The 19,565-nt window shown below is 36.8% G+C and overlaps 1 protein-coding gene across 2 annotated transcripts in view; it reads right to left on the reverse strand.

Moving 5' to 3' along the window:
• CTNNA2 (catenin alpha 2) overlaps positions 1 to 19,333 on the reverse strand; it is a 1,134,503-nt gene extending 1,115,170 nt beyond the window's left edge. Inside the window, exon 1 of one of the 2 annotated variants that reach the window (XM_004590715.2) lies at positions 19,106 to 19,333. The gene's annotated coding sequence lies outside the window, so the exon portion shown is untranslated. The remainder of the gene's footprint in view (positions 1 to 19,105) is intronic. The other variant, XM_004590714.4, reaches the window with a different exon arrangement.
• Positions 19,334 to 19,565: the final 232 nt, after the last annotated feature.

Raw genomic sequence — 19,565 nt, forward strand, 5'->3', positions numbered from 1 at the left:
ATCCGCGTGGGAGACCCGGAAGAGACTGGGGCTCCTGGCTTTGGATCGGCTCAGCTCTGGCCGTTGCGATCACTTGGGGAGTGAATCATTGGACAGAAGATCTTCCTTTCTATATAGCTCTGTATATCCTCCTCTCTGTATATCTGGCTTTGCAATAAAAATAAATACATCTTCAAAAAATAGAAAAAAGTATAAAAAGAAATGACTTTCAAAGCCATAAAACAGAAAAGTTCCAGTTTTATGTTCTACTTACAACAACTTCAATGTTTCCTGATTATAAACATCAAAATGTTAACTTAGAAAGTTTGCCTCTACAAAAGAATATTTAGGACTTTTAATGGACTCACCTATTACAGTCTATTAATCCATTATGTACATTTTCATATTTTTGTATATATAATTTATCTCCTTTGGCATTTTAAAGTCTTAGAAATATCTAAATATTATAAAAATGAATCTATCACATGTATGTTTTAAAATACCCTATTGTTGGGCTTAGAAAGGCCATTCCTATTTAATATCAAATTGAGTAATCAGATATATTTCTTTCTAGATTGTTTTGCAGAAATTTTTCTCATTTTTAAAAAAATATTTAGCTATAACAAAATGACCAATTACCTTCAACAAGAAATAGCAAAAATAAGAATGAGAAAAAAATCCCAAGACATGCTATATTTCAAATAATGACATAAATGTAAAGCTATTCAAAGCATAGCCAATATTTTCATAAAGTCATAAACAATGCTGTCTTTAAGAAATGAGAGACAATAAGCACACTATCAAAAATGAAAGAATAACTCAGGGAGGAATACATCTTAAGTAACAAAACATACACATTTGTAGCTAGAGGGTTATAGGTTAACAATAACAAAAGTAATAAACCATCTTTAAATAAACTATTTTTCCTCAGCAACAGCCTCTGAGGTCTGTAAGCTTCCATTTCACGTCACTGAAACTTAAAAAGAAAACCAGTGGCTAGCATGACAGTAGAGGAATTGGAAATAATTAAGTATTGCAAGCAAGAAAACACATAAAAGAGTTCAAGAGTAATAGCCAACAAAGTGGTTATGATCACTAAAGCCATTAACTCAGCATTTATACTTAGAAATTCTATGCTCAATATTAAATAAAATGTGATATGTCCAAAAAAATATTTCTAAATCATTTACAAACAAGAGTCAGAAATCATCTAAATTTTAAAAATGCAATACATGTGCATTAAATAATAATTTTGAAATGGCTAAAACAAACAGAAACAGTGAATTTTTTAAATAACACACAACTAGATGCATTGTACAGCTGTTCACAGTAACGATGAAAATAAACATGAACAATGCAGAAAGCATACACGGAGATGCAAACTATACCATAATGGGATAAAGGTTCTCTTTTTAGAACAATTACCTTGGTTATAATTTTATTTGTGCAATTAATATAATTAGGGTAATGCTTAATAAAGGCTCCAGGTCAATATTTTCTCCGGCGTATTCTGTGGAATACCAACAGGGTCACGCAGGGAAGGGTACATTGGGAGGTGCTTTTTGTCCAAAACAACACGAAACATCGAAGATTATGACATTTAAATGAGGCTGAATTGTGATTTTGTATTTTGATTTGATGATCATTTATCTATTTAATGGTAGAAACTCTCAGATACTATTTTAGAAGGAAAAAAAACAATTTCTCAGGTTCACTTGTCTACAGTTACTGCTTTGATGAAGCATGGCTAAGATTTCATACCCTACAAAAGGCACATTTAAAGTTACTCCTCCAGAAGTCTGAATCCATGAGAAGCAGATCAGTAAGTTCTCAGCCAGTTCAGAGGTCACTCTTTCTGTCCATATCTACAACGTAGGTACCAAATTTTGTTTTACTTAATATAATCCTAGAAAAATTACATGATTCTATATAATAAATCATGGAAACTCATTACATTTTTTTGTAACTCTTGAAAAATTATTAACTTTATACTTCAGATATCATAGCAGTAAGTCCAAACAAAAATCCTATAAATTTCATGCTTAAATGGGTTAATATATTTAAATTGAACAAATTTACCAAATTATGCCTACATTTACTGACTTTATGCTAAGTTCTGAGATGTAAACTATATTGGACACTTAGATGAATAAAGCTTATTTCTGCTTCAAGGACTCTTTCAGAGTTGAGAGAAGTTTTTGTAATGGGAGATGGAACCAAACAACAAATATAGTAATAACCCTATAAAAATAAATATAGTACAAAAAAGTGGTTATAGAATTTAGAAAAGTAGAACGTAATGATTTTAACGGACCTGGTACAGATTAATCAGAAAGAAGTTGCATCCTTCATATTCTTGAAGAACTTGAAAATCTCTTCAGATGATAGAAAATGAGCTTAGGGTACCCATGAAAAGACAAAGGGGTACTTACTTTTCAATAGATGACTTATACTTGTCAGGGCAGAAGATTCTGTTTAACAAACATGAGACTAACTTTTGGAATATGAGCTCGAGTTTGTAATAAAGAGCCTTAAGTGGCAAGCTAAAACATTTAGATTGAACATGGCAGTCACAGGAACACATCAAAAAAAATTTTAGCAAGAAGGATTAGAACCATCAAATATTAACCTGGCGCAGGTGCACTACAATCCAGAGATAAAACACAGGAGAAATGATACTCAGTAACAGAAAGAGACAGCAAGAACGTATTAAATTCTGTGACAGGTGGACAGTACAGATTTAAGCAGCAGCTTATGAATGAATCAAAACTATGTTGTCAGAAACTCACCACAAAAAGGAGTTTAGAAAGTTCATATGTCAAGAATAGTCAGTGATGATGAAATAAAAATCAGTTAACCAGAAGAACATAGGCAAGAAATTTTGAAAGTATTGAATAACAATCGATAAATCTATGTACAATCATCTTTAAATTTTAATTCCATTGTGATAGTACCCCTGCAAAATGACACAAATATTATTTACATCAGGACATATGCCAAACAAAACAAGGCAAGTGAAGAATCTTTTAGCCACACTTCTAGACTCACAGGGGCTCCAAAAAGTTAATCCAGGCATTGCATGAAGACACTCCTTCTGTGCACAAGGCAGATCTATCCCTAGGGAAGGAATTCAGCCTATCCCCTACAACTTTATGTGCTCAGATTAACTAGGATAAGATGAGCAAATTAGCTTACCCGTTATCCATGTTTACTTGAAAAGAAATGCAACAAAAATTGGTCTGTTCTGCATCTGCAAGCACATCATGATAAAGCAGCAAAATTCCTCACACTGAACATGTCTTTTCCCAAAACCAGCATATGCGACTTAAAACTAACTCCCCCCAAACAATAATGCTATTGAGAATGAAAATTCCTTAGGCCTTCTCAATATTCACTGAAAGGGTTAACTTTCAAATTTTTCCTATGACCTTTAGCTAATCACATCAAATCAACAAACCTAGGGATACCCCTGAGCAAGTGCCTGTGTCAGCACGTACATACTTTGCTTACCATGAACTCCAGGCTAGTGTGTGTGCACAGCCTGTGTGTATTATTGCAGAATGAAGCAAGTATGTAAGGAGAGTGCTTCTGTTGCTATGGAAATATCTTTAATTTTCCAATTAGTAGGTATATAAATACAAAGCCATAGCATTTGATTATGTTTCCAATTTGGCAAAGAAATCTACTGTTCAAATATAACACGAACTCCCCATGTTTTCCACAATTTTATTCAATCTAAAAATGAAAAGCTGAATTTGTATAACATGTTAAACTTTACAAATTGATTTGTTGCATCTGAGACCAAAAAAATAAATAAAAATAAATAAATAAAACCACGAAATATCGCCCTGTGCGGCAGCCTAAAGGCTAAAGTCCTCACCTTGCATGCACCAGGATGCCATATGGGCTCTGACTCTTGTCCCAGCTGCTCCATTTCCTTTCCAGCTCCCTGTTTGTTGCTGGGGAAAGCAGCAGAGAACTGCACTAAGCCATGGTACCCTGCTCCCACATGGGAAACCAGGAAGATGCTCCTGGCTCCTGGTCTCAAATCAGCTGAGCTCTAGCCAATGCAACCACTTGGGGAATGAACCAGCAGATGGAAGATCTTTCTTTCTTTCCTTATCTCTGTAAATTTGACTTTCCAATAAAAATAAATAAATCTTTAAAAGAAATAAATGAGATGAGTAATTATGTGACTCAGGTAAACACATTACAAATACAAACACAAAACCAGATTTTAGAAATCTATATATTATACAAAATGAGGCAAAACTGATATTATCTTTCCTCCCTTTCTCCAAATTTTATCTAATTTAAGCTTGACAACAGGGTAAGACAGAGTAAAGGTTATATAGATGGAACACAAAGTTTAAAGAAAAAAAGGGTAAAATGCTTTAAAAAAAAAAAAAACAACACTTTTTCTCAGCCACTCTAGGAAAGGAATTCCCTATCCTGGAGTTTTCCTAGGTCTAACTGCTACACACCAAAAAAAGTAAAGTCAGCCACACCCTTTCTTCCATTTCCCCTCCTCTGCTTTTCAGCATCCAACCTTGCCAAACTAGTTTTGAGACAACTTCTAATTTCTTTTTTCTAGTCACTCCTCATCTCAATACTATCAGATTTCTCTGCTGACCACTTGGCTGCAACTAGCACGGCAAAGAAGAACCTGAGAACTATGTCTTATTCCAGAAACACAGTGGCCTCACTTTAGTCTTTTACGTCCATTATCCCTGAACATCTGATCCCAATCACCTTTTCTCTTTGGAAATACTGAAAATGGGAAACACCTTGTTGCTTAGCAGGTGCTGAGGAAAATCATTAACCCATATACCACCCATACTCCTCCCTTTTTGCACCTCTCACAACTCAGTTTGTACACACCAACTGTAAGGAAACTAGAAAAAAGTTTATCAATGAAGAGATATATTTCATCTTTATTAATAAACTATTTCTTCCAGTTACATTGATTGCATAAAATATTTCTTTTTTTTGCAGGAGCTATGTCACATGATTAACAAGATACTGTCTTTCTCTTGTATTAAAAGTGCATTTTGCACAAGCTACTAAAGCCAAAGAGTTAGTTTAGTTCAGCAAGCTTCATGCTTAAAATGCTACCCATGCTTATAATTCATTAGTATAGTGAGATGAACAATGTTGCTAGAAGGAAAATTCTGCTGACTGAAATATAAAAACATAGGATGAAGAGACACTAGACATTGCATCTTACCTCTGGAAGCCTTCTAAGCAGACTATAACCTGGTCAGGGGATCACGGCTGGCTGCTGATCTGGTATTTTCCCATCTCTTCTCATCACCAACTGAGTTCCACAGTTCCTGAGGCCTAACTACATGACAACTGTATTCCTACAAACGTGATCCTAGAAGCCTTCATTACCTGCACTGACATTTCTAAAACTTCCTCCCGGTTGGCTGTCAGAACTCAGAAACCACATAGGCTGCAGCAAGGAGCAAATGTAAGAATTTGATCTTACCATGTGCCTTTACTTTATAAAAGATTTAGTTTATCTGAAAAGCAGAGTTATGGAGAAAGAAGCAAAAAGAGAGGTGGGTCCTTCCACCACCGGTTCACTATCTAAATGGCAACAAAGGTCAGAGCTAGTCTAAGCCAAAGCCAAGAGTTCAGCTCAGTAGCAGTTGCGGGAGCCGGGAAAGGCTAGGGTAGAACATTTCATCTACAGATTCAGTCCAAAATACTGGCAACAGACACAGCTGGAACATGCTGAAGACCATTCAGGTCTCTCACGAGGGTGATGGAGGCCCAAGCACTACAGTCCGCACCTGTTGTGAGCTGGAAGTTGAATCAAGTGAAGCCAGGACTCCAATCAGCACCTCGACACAGCATGCAGGAATCTAGCAGCAGCTTAACTACTGCACCATAATGCCCACCTGGATCCTACATTATTTTGAGATGCAACTCAAACAGCATAATAGTCACCATTTTAAAGCATTCAAGTCAATGTAGTTGGTCTAGTTAATACACAACCAGAGTCACCATCACCACAATTTCCAGAAATTTCACCATTGCAAAAACTAAACATATTAGCATTCACTCTTCACTCCTGTGTCCTAGTACCTGACAATCACTAGTCCATTTTCTGTAAATAGATTTTTTTATGTTAAATTTTTCATATGAAGGGAATCATACATGAGATGTTCTCTTTCTCTCACTTAGCCTATTATTTTCTAAGCTATATTTTCATATACATCGGTTTCTCTTTCTATGCCTGCATATTATCACATGGCATGGGTGTATCATAATTTGCGTTACATTCTTCAAGTGACACATATTACTTCTTCCCAGTTTTGTTTATAATGAACAATTCCAGTAAGAATCTAAATGTACAGGTTTGTACAGACACACATTTTCATTTCTCTTGAGCATGCACTGAGTTCATTTATATCCTAAGGTAATTTCACATGTTTAAGGAATTACCAAACTGATTTCCATGGTGATTACATCACTTTACATCCCCACCAGCAACACATGAGGACTCCAATTTCCCCATGTTTTCAGCAACATTTATGTCTGACACTCTTTTTGATGAGAACCACTGTGGTGGGTATACACTGGGATTTCACTGTTTTAATTTTCCTTCACATAATGTTTAATCATGCTAAACATATTCTCGTGTGCTTTTTTGTCACTTTCATACCTCCTTTGGAGAAACTTCTATTTCAGTGTTTGCTTGTTTTTATTTGAACTTTCTACTAACTATTATATTATGGATTCTGATATATAATTATTTACAAATATTTCTCCCATTCTATGGGTTTTCTTTTATGCCTTCTCAAGAGTATCCTTTGATGCACAAAATATTAACTTTTGATGCAGTACAATCTGTCATTTCTTTGTTATTTTGTTGTGTTTTGAATGTTATATCTAAGAAAGTGCTGCCTAATTCAAGGTCACCAATTTACATGTTGCTTTCTTGTTTTATAGTTTGTTCTCAAATTCAGGTCTGTGATACATTTTGAGTTAATTTCTGTATACAATGTGAGATAGTGGTTCAAATTTATTCTTTTCTATGGAAGCATTCAGTTGTCCCAGACCCATTTGTTAAAATGACCAGTTTCCCTCAACTAAATTGTCTTGTCACCGTTTTCAAAAGTTCAAGTGACTTTAAACATGTGGATTTATTTCCAAATGCTCACGTATATTCTATACATTTGTGTGTCTACATTTATAACCAATACCACATGGTGTTCAATGGTATAGTTTTGCAGTTGTGTTTTAAGTTTGAGAAGAGTCTTTGTTCTTACAATTATATGAAACTATTCTAGATTCACACGGGAATTTTTAAATGAGCATGCCAATTACTGAAAAAAAAGACAGCAAGTATTTTGATAACAATAGAATTGAATTCATGGATCAATATACTGTCTAACAATACTAAACTTTTTCATCTGTGAAAACCAGTGCATATCTCTTAACTTAGTCTCACTGAACTTTTCTCAATGGTGTTTTGCAATTTTCAACACACATACCCTGGATATAATTAAATTACTAAATATCTGTACTTTCTAGGATAAGAGGCAAGGTATTAACAATACATTGTTATATTGTTACATAGTTACATATATTCAAAGTTAGCATTTTACTTGATTAAATATCTTATAATCTGGATATTAAATATGTAAATGTTTATGTAAAGTGGGTATTTCATAAATGAACTTTTCTCCATTAAGAATTATTTTACAACTATGAGATAAAATGAGCAACAGAATGTCATACATCCAGAATTAAGTACAGCAACAGAATAATGAATATCTGCAACAGAAACACAAAACTGTCTTCCCAAAGGCAGCCAGACACGAAGAAAACTTCATCTTTTCAATAAACCCATCTGAAATTAGTCAAGCAAGTTAGAATGGAAAACAGCTATATGCTGTGCATTAATAGCTCTGCTCAAATTTGTGTTATTGGTACTCTTGTAACTCCTTACTGTCATAACCATTTAGAGAAACACAGAAATAACACAGTTAACAGCATTTTTAAAACTTGCTGCTGTGATTCAGCATTGATAAAAGTATTTTGAAATTCCATGAACCATTAGTTAATTCTTGCTACTAATATCATATCCATATTCAATGTTCCACAAAGAAAAAATGTCTGATCTTTTAATGGTAAAATATATGTAAGCTATCCTACTGTGAATCAAGAATTTTAAGTGGATGGGAACATTAATAATAAATCAATAATAATGTAAATACATAAATCCTGTAAGAAATGAATAGTTACAATTCAAAGCACTCGGCCCATTTTCTCAATTTGCATGATTAGTGAAATGCTTGCAATCAAAATAACTACTTTTTATAACAAAAAATAATCAGAATAGAAACAAAATTTAGTGCCTCCTAAAAATCTAAAAAGATGGTCTTAATTTCCAAATATAAAATACAGGCAAAAACTGTAGACCTCAAAAAGTTTTTAGTGCTGCTCAACTGGCTACCATGTCACTATTTACACATCCACAGAAAAATGAAAAATGTAACTAAACAACAGTGCTGGGAGAGCTGTATGGAAATAATGTGCAGCATAATAACTTGAACATAAAAGACACAATATATATTATTTAATATTCAAATAGTAAAATCATATACACAAAATATAAAAGTTGACATATATATACACACATACACACACTTTGTGAATACTTATATAGATTGTATTCACTTCAAAAAGGTCATAAATATATATATTTATACTTATGTGTAAAAGTAATGATATACTTGAGCTGCTTTTTTAAAAATATTATTTTATTATTTTATAATTTGGCAAAAAAAAGCTGTGAACACATGCCAATAAAAAATTATGAATTAGAAAACTGACTTTTCTCCCTCAATATTATCTACTAAGTAAAACAGCAACTGTTTTTATACAATATGATAATTATATCTTATTTAAACTTGCACAAATAGATAAGAAACTTAAGAAACACTGTTCTATACTAGATACCACATACTTATAAGCCATAGCAGTGACAACAGTATACCATTAGTTCATGAATAAATAACAAAATTTTCTATATCCAAAGAACACTAAAAGGTCTTATAAACTGTAATAGGACAGATAACTCACTTGAAAATCATGGGCAAAGATATAAACATATTCATTGCAGCAGAGCCAAGGCACTAAGTCACTAGACCAAAAAAACAGATAAAAAGATAAATGCCTCCAGGAATCAGGGAAATATATTAATCTAATAAACAAATATCCTAGTTCCTTATCACTGGCAAACATTTATTAGCATAAAATCATAATGTATTAGCACATGAATAAAGAATTACGCACTTCTGTATCTGCTGGTGGGATATAAATTGATGTGATGATTTGAAAGAACTAACATTAACTATTAAAATCTAAAAGGTAGTTCATGACCCACCAATTTCAGTTTTATCAACCTATTTTAAAAACATGCTTTAGAACATTGGACAATGAGCCTGTGTATAGATGTTCATCACAACATTATTCAAAATAGCAACAGCACAACAAATATTATCTATGATAACACAGGATAAACAACCACAGTAAAACTATACAATAAAAGAATAGGCAATTTTTAAAAATAATCATCAGTATCTTTCATTCACCAGGGTGGATATAACTATAAACTGTATGTAAAGTGAACATGACATGCAGAACATGTTACCGTCTAAGTAAAAAATCAAATATTCAGTATTCATACACACAACTATATATATATATACACACAAATATGTGTGTGACATTTTCCTTTGATGCAGTCTCTAAGACCCGTAAAACACATCTTCTGTTTGTGAAACAGCCTGTATTTGAAAGCTGATCAACAGAAATATCTCAGCAGAAAACCAAACACTAGAAACTTAAATTCCAATTGATATAATGTTACAAATTAATGTGAAAAAGAACTTTTACTATCCCAGCAGCAGATGTTAATAGATCTAATTTTAAAAAAGGATATAAAGTCATATACACCTATCATCTCCGATATGCTTAAATATACCTTATTAAAGATAAGCTCACATACCCTCATGGGAAATAAGAAGCTAATCAGTGGAGAGTTGGACTGCAGTGATTTTTATTTTCCAGTTTCTCCTTGTTATTCTCTACAAATGAGCATAGAGTACTGTAAATGTAAAACACAAAATACACTCCTTTGAAGCAGTGTATCTCCTCTTACTAAATTCCTGTAACATCTCTACCTAGATAATGCTCAAATATTTTTCTCCTTCCAGGCTCTTACTGCCTCTCTGGAGTCACTGTTTAGCTGCCTTATAAGCAGTTATCAGTATCCCACCTTTAGTTCCCTTGGATGTGATTTATGAAACCCATTCTCCTGCTGACTCAGCCCTGTCCCACTTCCCACACCAAGGCAGGAGTGAGCTGAAAAGCACAAGGTCATCTTCTCCTCCACATTCTCACACCATTGCTAGAACGAGGTTTCTTATCTGCCTAGAGTTTTGACCTGTGCCACTATGAAGTTATAATCAACTGCACTGCACAACTGAAAGTCGATCTGGTATTAAACTATTCTGGTCTTTACATTGCTGCCGCTGCTAGACTCGACTACAAGATTGGGTATTGCAGCTTACTCACATATACACCCAGAGCTGTGACTTCCCAAGCAGTAGTTTTTATCAGTTGTTAAACAGCATTTGATAAATGAGTGCTACATTGCAAAATGGGAAAATTAATTTGACCAACAGGAATTTATGAAGGAATCAATATAGGTCCAGGATTTTACTAGGGAAAATTATAGAAATAATAATAACAACAAAAGAGTACAGCCATATACTGGACACAAAACCTGAAGAACTTGAGAACACCCTTAAAAAACAGAATCATTACTGTTTTGGCTTCTGCCTTAACAAGCGAAACAAAAAAAAAAAAAAAAAAAACAAAAAAAAAAAAAAAAAACCTTCCTGCCTGAGGTCCTGATTTCACAGATGGGCAAACTACAATTGAGTTTCCCTGCCTGGATTTCAGACTACTGCCAACAGTGAGTTTTGCCTCCTGTCCCAGCTCCATGAGACCCAAATGTGCACAGTTTTACTTGCCATAGCTTGTGTTTGCCCACTTTCAACAGCTCCCTTGATTTAAGCCTTTCTCCCTCTCCAGTTCATGCTGAAGGCCAAGATCTGAAATTCTTCCTTCCCCTAGTCGTAGACTACCCTATCACCTGTTTTTGTACATACTCCCACAGGAACAAGCTGTGACTACAATCCCAGCTTTCTGCTCCAATCTATCTCCTTTCTTATCCTTAACACATCTGCCATTCTGCCCATCTATCCCCATCTCCTCCACCACACTGTGGACTTCAGAGAAAGAGGAGTCCATATTTAGATCTATTAGATAGAGTCTGATAAGCTCACCATTGATGGCATCCACATTCCTATTGCTGTTGACTGGCTGGATGGAGAATGTGTAATGAATAAAGCAAATGAGTGAAGAGAGAAGTTTGCAGGAAGACACCACTGCGGCAAAGCAGTGTGCTTTGAATTGAAGCAGCCATCATACTGCTGGCTGGGGTGAGGTCAACACCCAGAAGACAGTCAAGAGAAAGTGAGTAGGAACCAAAGCCCAGCCCTACCACCTGAAGTCATCTACCTGCCAAATTTCTTGTCACTTTTACAAATCTTTCCATCACCTCCTTATCCTTCTGTAAGGTTACATGTATTGGTTTTAAATATCATGCCTCTCCCTCTTCTGTCTCTCTCCCACCATCCCTTCATGACCCTTTCTCTCTCTCTCAGCTTTTCCATCCTAAGAAGTGATTTTAAGATTTTTTTTTCCCTAATTGGAAATGCAGATTCACAGAAAGAAGGAGACACAAAGAGAAAGATCTTCCATCCACTGGTTCACCACCCCCCACCAAAGGCTACAATAGCCAGAGCTGAGCCAATCCAAAGCCAGAAGCTTCTTTCTGGTCTCCCATGTGGGTATAGGGTCTCAAGTCTTTGGGCCATCTTCTTCTACTGCTTTCCCTGGCCACAAGCAGGAAGCTGGATGGGAAGTGGAGCAGCCAGGACATGAACTGGAATCTGTGTGGGATCCCAGTGGTTGCAAGGCAAAGATATAGTCACTAGGCCACTGCACTGGGCCTCATCTATCCAAACAAGTGACTTTAAAGTGAGAACTTATGGATACTAGCATTGCTTTCTGTTTTCTACTGTGAGTAAAGATTTTATTAATTTTCATGTGAAAATTTTTGTGCATGTTTTCATTTTATCTGGAGGTGAAATATTTAGGTGGTAAGGCAAGTATATTTTTAACACTAAGAGAAATGCAAAACTATTTTTCAAAGTAGTACATTACCATCACCAATGTATGAGAGATCCAGTTATTTCACATTATCCTCAAACTTGGTATTATCATCCTTTATTATTTAGACATGCTAGTATTAAGAGAATGACAGCACATTGTGGCTTTAAAATTTCATTATTGCAGAAACACAGCTAATATAATTTATTGTGCTTATTTCTCAAAATGCCTTTTCTTATGTTTGTTGGCCATCTTATATCTTCTGTGCAACATCTCCTCAGATACTTTGTTCATTTATAAATTGGACAGTCCATCTCCTTATTGAGTTACAATGGTTCCACACATAGTCTATACAAAACCTGTTGTCAGATATACAGAGAAACAGGTAGAACACACAGATCTAGCAAATCATGTATTTTCAAAAGAAGTATTCTAAAAATTTTGATAAAGTCAAACACATTTTTATCTTTATGTCATTCTTTTCACATCATAAGAAATCTCTGCTTAACTCTGAATAATATATGTTATCTAGAAAATGATATATCAAACTCATAGAAAAATCTCCAAAAGCCTTACATTCAATGAGCAGAAAAGGAAAATGAAAATAAGTATAAATTCTGTTATTCATCCTACTTCAGTGTCTAGGGGCAGGAAAGCTAATCTACAAGAGTAGGAAGCATATCAGGCACAAGGGAAGTTGAAGTTAATGAAACATTCTTTATGCTATGTTTGTCAATAGACAACAAATCCCTTAAAGTCATTGTGACTTATTGTGCATATATAACAACAAAAACAGGTGATGTGAAGCAATATTTGATGGAAGTTACAGCTGAGTTGATAGGAAAACGGGTGGACACACGATTCTTTAGAATAAGCTTTAGGGAATACAGAAAACATTGCTATTTCTGAGACAAAAAAAACACATTAAATTATACATATGTATCTTATTAAATAAGTATTTTATTCTAAGTTTATAAGTGTCTTATAATGTTTCAAAGACACCAGAGTAATTCAAATACCACACCACAGGCTGTTTCCCAAGTGGAGGGTAACTGACTGCATATCTCAACCAAAAAGGGCATAAGGGAGAGAAGGATAAAGAGAAAAGTGGGGAATGTTTCTTCTTTCTCTTCCTTAGACCCTTTGAAGCTAAAATTGAAACTTTATTGGGAAAGGAAAAGCATCTAGCATTGAAGGTAGAGTTTTTCTCCTGTAGCAGTTTATGTTACAAAAGAAAAAAAAATTGAGATACAATAAAGAATAAATCACCATAACCTAATACGGAAAGGAAAATTTCCATGTAGGATGATAGAATTTTACAGCTATATACCTATACATCATCCATTCCAAGTCACTAAATTACAGGTAAAATAAATAAGGCTTAGAGGGATTAAAAAATTGTATAATCATATAACTAGGTAGTTAATGGGCTGAAAAGGAGGGAGAACACAATTGTCCTGGTTCATTGTGCTTATAAAATTACATTCTCTGGCCCAAGGCTCTTCACAGAATATGCATCTTCAAAAACACCTGAAGAATAAACTCATAGCATTACGGTAAAAATCGTACACAAAGCGTAAATTAAAAGAAGATGAATTTAGATGATCTTCTCTGTATTTCTCCTACTGAAATGAGTTCTGTATATACGTCTTTATGCCAGTTTTTCACATTAGGGAATAACACATTTTTTGATGAAATTCCTCTAGCAGGTATTATGCTGAAGAAAGAATGCAGTGGGAAATTCTCAAGAACTGCAGCGAACTCTTTCCTAGAAAGAGCTAAGGGAAATGAGTTCTTTCTGCCGTGATGAAGGTGCAGCCTTCTCTCCTTGCTATAAGACTGACTGATGCTATTTAACTGCTTCAGGCCCTGTGAAGCTAAAATAAACTTGGAAGATTTATTTTCAATAAATACACAATCATAATTACATGGGGGTATCAGATCCTTTGGATATTTCTGAAATCAATATGCATTCTAACTAGAATGTAGAGAACAAACTGACCTATCTATGCTCAGAATCCAAGACTTTAGTTCTGAAACAACAGTCTGTAACAAAATTTACCACACAACAAACAACAGAAACTCAATTTACACAAAATGAAATCTCAGAAGCCTACTGTTATTTTTCTACTATGGTTCTACAGCCTTGGGATCATTTAAATGAAATTATTTATTTAATTCCAAGCCTTGTGGCTTGTCTACTCATTTAACAGAGTTTACTGAGGATGTTGCTTGAGGATATTCCAGCTTAGCCAACACCTTAACTTAGCAGGAACAGAACAACTTCCATTCTGGTTAGTGCACACTGTATTCACACTTCAAAATGAATGGTCTGAGTCATATACACATAAGTCAAAAGGAAAAATAAAGCCCCCTTTAACAGCAAAGACGTATAAAATTAAGTTCTTTAAACTCAAAACAGCATTGTGGTTTTGTAATACATTATGAGTAATAATGTCAAAGTGGTATGAAAACAGATTTGAGCTTAGAATTCAACTCTGAGGTAAAATGTTATGTAAGACAAAAAAGATATCTAAAGTAAAATCTGTCAAGTATCTCCAATGTCTAATGTAAAACTGACTACAACTGATTCATCTGAAGACAGTACTTTAGATCTGTTCAACCTCTGAAATGTCAAGGTATACAGAAAGTTCCCAAAATGGAAAATAAAAATACTAGAGCTACTGTTCTGTCAGTTTTTAAAGACACATCAATATGATCTTTCAGAAATATATTCATGCTTATAAGTAACACATCTTTAAAATATTCCACAGAACAATTTTGTATATTAACTGAATTACCAAAAACAAACAGAAGAAAAACTTTTTACTACTTGGAAGAAAGCAATAGAACTATGCTCTTCAATTTGAAAGATATTAAACAAGAGCCCTGTACATACTGATACTTGCAGGTACATTTCTCTAGGAGTTTATTCTCTATAAAAGCATTTGCTTCCTATCACTTGTGCTGTTGGATATTTTCCAAAATAATTTGCGAACATCGAGTAAAAACAAAGGGATATGTGTGAAAGATGAAGTCAGTGAGCATTTGTCACCCCACCCAGAACAACACAAGTTCCCAAACAGAACCTCTGCTGTTATTGTGTGTTAGTCTCCCAGTAAAAACCACAGGACCACAATCCATTTGAAATCATTAATAATACAAAACATAAGTTTAATGTGTCTTTGATCATCTGAAAAAGTCACCAATAAAGTCTTAAAAAAGCAAAAACCTTAGAAACATAATCATCTCAGTGGAACACTGACTTCATAAATGTCAGAATCAGGTAGTCTCCACCATTATTTCTCAAAATACAGTCCTGAAATACTTATGAGGGAAGGCAAAACAAGTAATAGTTTTAATGACCATAATATTAAATTTTGTGTGTGTGGTAAGAATTTCTCTCGCATCTTGAAGTTTAAAAACATGAAAAGTACACTGTGGGTCATCACGCAGGCACAGACTTGGTTCTGCGCCTTGGGATAGGGCTTTCTGAAGAAAAAGTCTGGGTCGCTGAATCCTCTGACATCAGATGGGCCCTAAGCTACAACAAATTATCTTATCCCAGGTGATGAATAAGTCCTCTGAATGTATTCATCAAACACTTTTTAATAGGCTCATTGGTATGCCAAACACTCCAGTTAAAAATCCCCTGCATATCATGCTTCTTTCTGTCTTCACTTCTGCTCGAGCTGTAGCTTTACCCGGCACAAAAACCTTCCCAAGCATCTCTATCCCAAGCTCCAACGCTAGCACTGAACACTTTTCTGTGTGTAGCAACATCTGAGCTCTTCTGAAGTTGAACACCTGCTCTGCCACCCTTCAGTACACAACCATATACTAATCATCATCATATACTCTTTCTGCTAATTGCAAAAACACTTACACAATACAGACTTTGTTTACATCAAGTACTTGGCAAAGGTACATGTAACCTTTAAAGCAAACCCATGAATTGATCTATCATAATTCCCATTTCATAGATTTAAAACAAAATAGTTAAAACTCTGCACAAGCCCTCCAGTCCTAGGCAGTAGAGAGCCTGCACTTGCACCTGAGGCTCTCTCCCAAGAGCTCCTTAGGCTGCTGTGATATACGACCTCAGGCAAATACCTGTTCTCTTCAATTGGACTGCAAGCTGAGGCCGCGGAGGGTGTCTTTTACTTCTTCCTGCTTCCAGTGCCTCATACTGCTTAGCATAGGACTGGGCAGATGTTAAGAGCTCTGAGTGAAGCAAAGACACTGTATCCAGAAGGTACATATCCATAAAATGTTCTATCAGATCTTTATTTGTGTGGTGCAACCTTAAAGATCCAGGCAGTTAAAGACAGAAACCCCTAGAAATGAAATTCTTCAGAGGAAGTCAATTCTCATCTGTAACTAGATCAATATTCAGGATGACAGGCTGATTTTTTTAAAATTCTCACTCTTTTCCTCATTCATAACTTATTCATTTTACTCAAATCTCTCTAGTTCTTGCTATAAACAAAATGTATTTTGTCAGCTCTCCCATAATTTTATAATTTGTTTTCATTAAGTGTATAATTATTTACAAAGGAAATAAATAAAAGATCACTTTTGTTTCAGAGTAGAGACAATGTGGAGCATATACTCACACAATAATGTGCAAACTGCAACAAAAACAGAGGGGACCGCCTCCTCCTCCCAACACTCACCACTGAAACCCCAGAAAGCAGGGGTGTTAGAGACATCCACAGAGGAGTCACAGGAAAACAAAGCAGGACAAAAGTAACTCATTGTGCTTATAGGTAACCACCATAAATATCTTTTCCCAGCTTGCTGACATTCCATGAAAACGACGACCATCAACAACCCAAAACACCACTATCCACAAGTTACTGTGAAATAATGTAACCACTGAAAGATACACAGTTTGATCACAATCTTATATCAGGATGTTAGTAATACTGACCAATCAAGCTTCAGCCACATGGCTGTTAATTAGCCAAGTCATTAACAGAATTGAACTCCTACCATGGGAAGGTGAGGGTGGGGCAGGAAGGTCTATAATTTCTCATATCATACACTTCCCCTGCACTGATTCTGGTGATTAACTGTACTGGCTCTTCCACAAATTAGCACTTGACTGCATAGAAACAGAATTTTGTACAGTCCAACTCCTATTTTGCATTCTTTCAAAACACATAAACTGATACTGCACTAGTATCATAGAACAGTTGAAGTGAAAGTTTAAAATTAATAATCTATGGTACAAGTTTCATTTTTACTAACGAACCCAATTTTGGTCATCCACACATACTTCTTAAAGACAAAGCACAGCAACTACATAGATACTGAGATTTGGGGAATTTGATTTTTAAAATAACATAAGTAATACTAAATATAGACTCCCAAATATTCATTTCTGACTCATAATGTTGGAGCTTTCTGAGATGATAAATATACTAAACACGTATGGCTGTCCGGCCATGTATAATAAAGTTTTCAGTAGAAATGCTTGCAAAAGAGACAACTGCTAAGTAACAATCTGCATAAAGGGTTAAAAAAGGAAGCTGAAGAAAAAAGAAGTAAAAAACAGCATTTTCTTAAAATACACGCAAGCAACTGAATTTTTAAATTGTTAACAATGGCCCGGCAGCTAATTCAACTTTTCTATTGGTGTAAACCACACACAAAATTATACAGTGTGTTTCTTTTCCAACATCTTCAGAATTCCCATAAGGTGCATCAGACCCGGGGGTGGGTTAACTGTTAATGGCTACAATGCAGCAGAAGGTATTGAAATGGTATATTTACAAGCCTGTGGAGTAGAGCCTCCTTTCTCTGAAAACTGTCTAGCCATTACCCCCCTTTAGAAGTTAACCCATAACAAACCAAAGTTCATCCCGTCCACCCTTCTTCTCCCTATTTTCCCAAACAGAGCTACCTCAGTGCTTTGCATGCCAAGCAAAACATTCCATAAACAATGCTGTGGTGCTAAAGCATTAAAGTTCAGAGAGTTTCCGCCTTTGAAGCAGGTAGTGACAGGACCAAGGACACACGGGTTCAACTGCAAGCCAGATGTTAGGCGGGTGGTTTGAAACTGTCAAGCCAAAGAGGCCTAGGGCAGAAGGATACCAGCCTCCCGTCACCACCCTTCCTCTCCCCTCCCCTCTTTCTCTCTTGTTGCCTTCCTCTCCTCTGCTTTCCTTGTGGTTTGTCATGGAGACAATCAAAGCAGCGAGAAGCTGAATTGCGAATAAGTAAGAAACACACTGGGAATATGCAATTCTCAGAAGGAAAAAAAAAGAAACTGCTTTAGAGGGATGGAGGGGGGCCTGATGGCAACATGTCTAAGTGACAGCCCTCCCCACCCCCACCCTAATACAGCACAAATCCATACATTCCTCCTGGATCCCCTCTGCTTCCAGTTGTCAGCACTCTATCCAACTTGATTCTCTATCCGAATAATTCCTGTGAATAACCCCTGTGCAAGAGTGTGTCTCTCAGCATTTGTGCCCAATTTTCTGGAAACCCCTGAACCCGGACAGTTACAGCAAGGCAAGGGATGTTCCCACCCTCCCACCGGGGAAGGAGTGAGAAAAAGAGGGTGAAAGAGACAGACAAGGGGAAAGGGATGCGGAGCTACGCTTGAGGGCCAGAGGTTGAAAGCAAGACCGGGAAGAAAGAAAAGATGGGAGGGAAGTGGGGCTGGGAGAGGGTAAGAAAGGGATGAAAGAAAGGCTGAGAGAAAGGAGGGGTGAGGAGAGAGGGATGTTGGGAAGGATGAGGGAGGGAGGGAGGGCTGGAGAGCCGAGAGGGAGGGGAGGATGAAGAGAGGATGGGAGGGATCCTGTGAGGAGGGAGGCAGGCAAGGATGGAGGATGCTCTGCCCGGGACTCACCTCTGTGGGTCGGAGGGAGTTTCTCGCCTCCTCCTTTCTCGCTTGTTCTCAGCAGCTGCAGTGGTAATCACAGAAGCGGCTGTGGAGAGGAGGCGGCGGGGACGAGGGCAGCTGCTGCAGCCGCCGCTGGCCGAGGTGCGGTGCCGCCTGCTCCGCCCGCCCGGGTCTCCGCCTCACTCGGAGCTGGAAGCTGGAAACGAAGCCGCTCCCCCCTCCCCCCGCCCGCCCCGCGTCCTGCCCAAGCGCGAGCGGCAGCGGCCCGGATCGCCGCTAGGGGAGGCGGCCAGTGCGCAGGCGCGGCCGCTCGCTCGCTCGCCGCGCCCTCGCGGCCCCCGTGCTCCTCCGCAAGGCGGCGCGGGCTGGGGGCGGGACGCGGGCGCCCGAGGCCTGGAAAGCGCCCGGGAGGGCGGGGCGGGGGCGGAGCCTCCGGGGAGTGGGGCGGGGCGGAGCCGCAGAGGGA

Source organism: Ochotona princeps, chromosome 8, assembly GCF_030435755.1.
Source record: "Ochotona princeps isolate mOchPri1 chromosome 8, mOchPri1.hap1, whole genome shotgun sequence".
Classification (NCBI taxonomy): Eukaryota; Metazoa; Chordata; class Mammalia; order Lagomorpha; family Ochotonidae; genus Ochotona; species Ochotona princeps.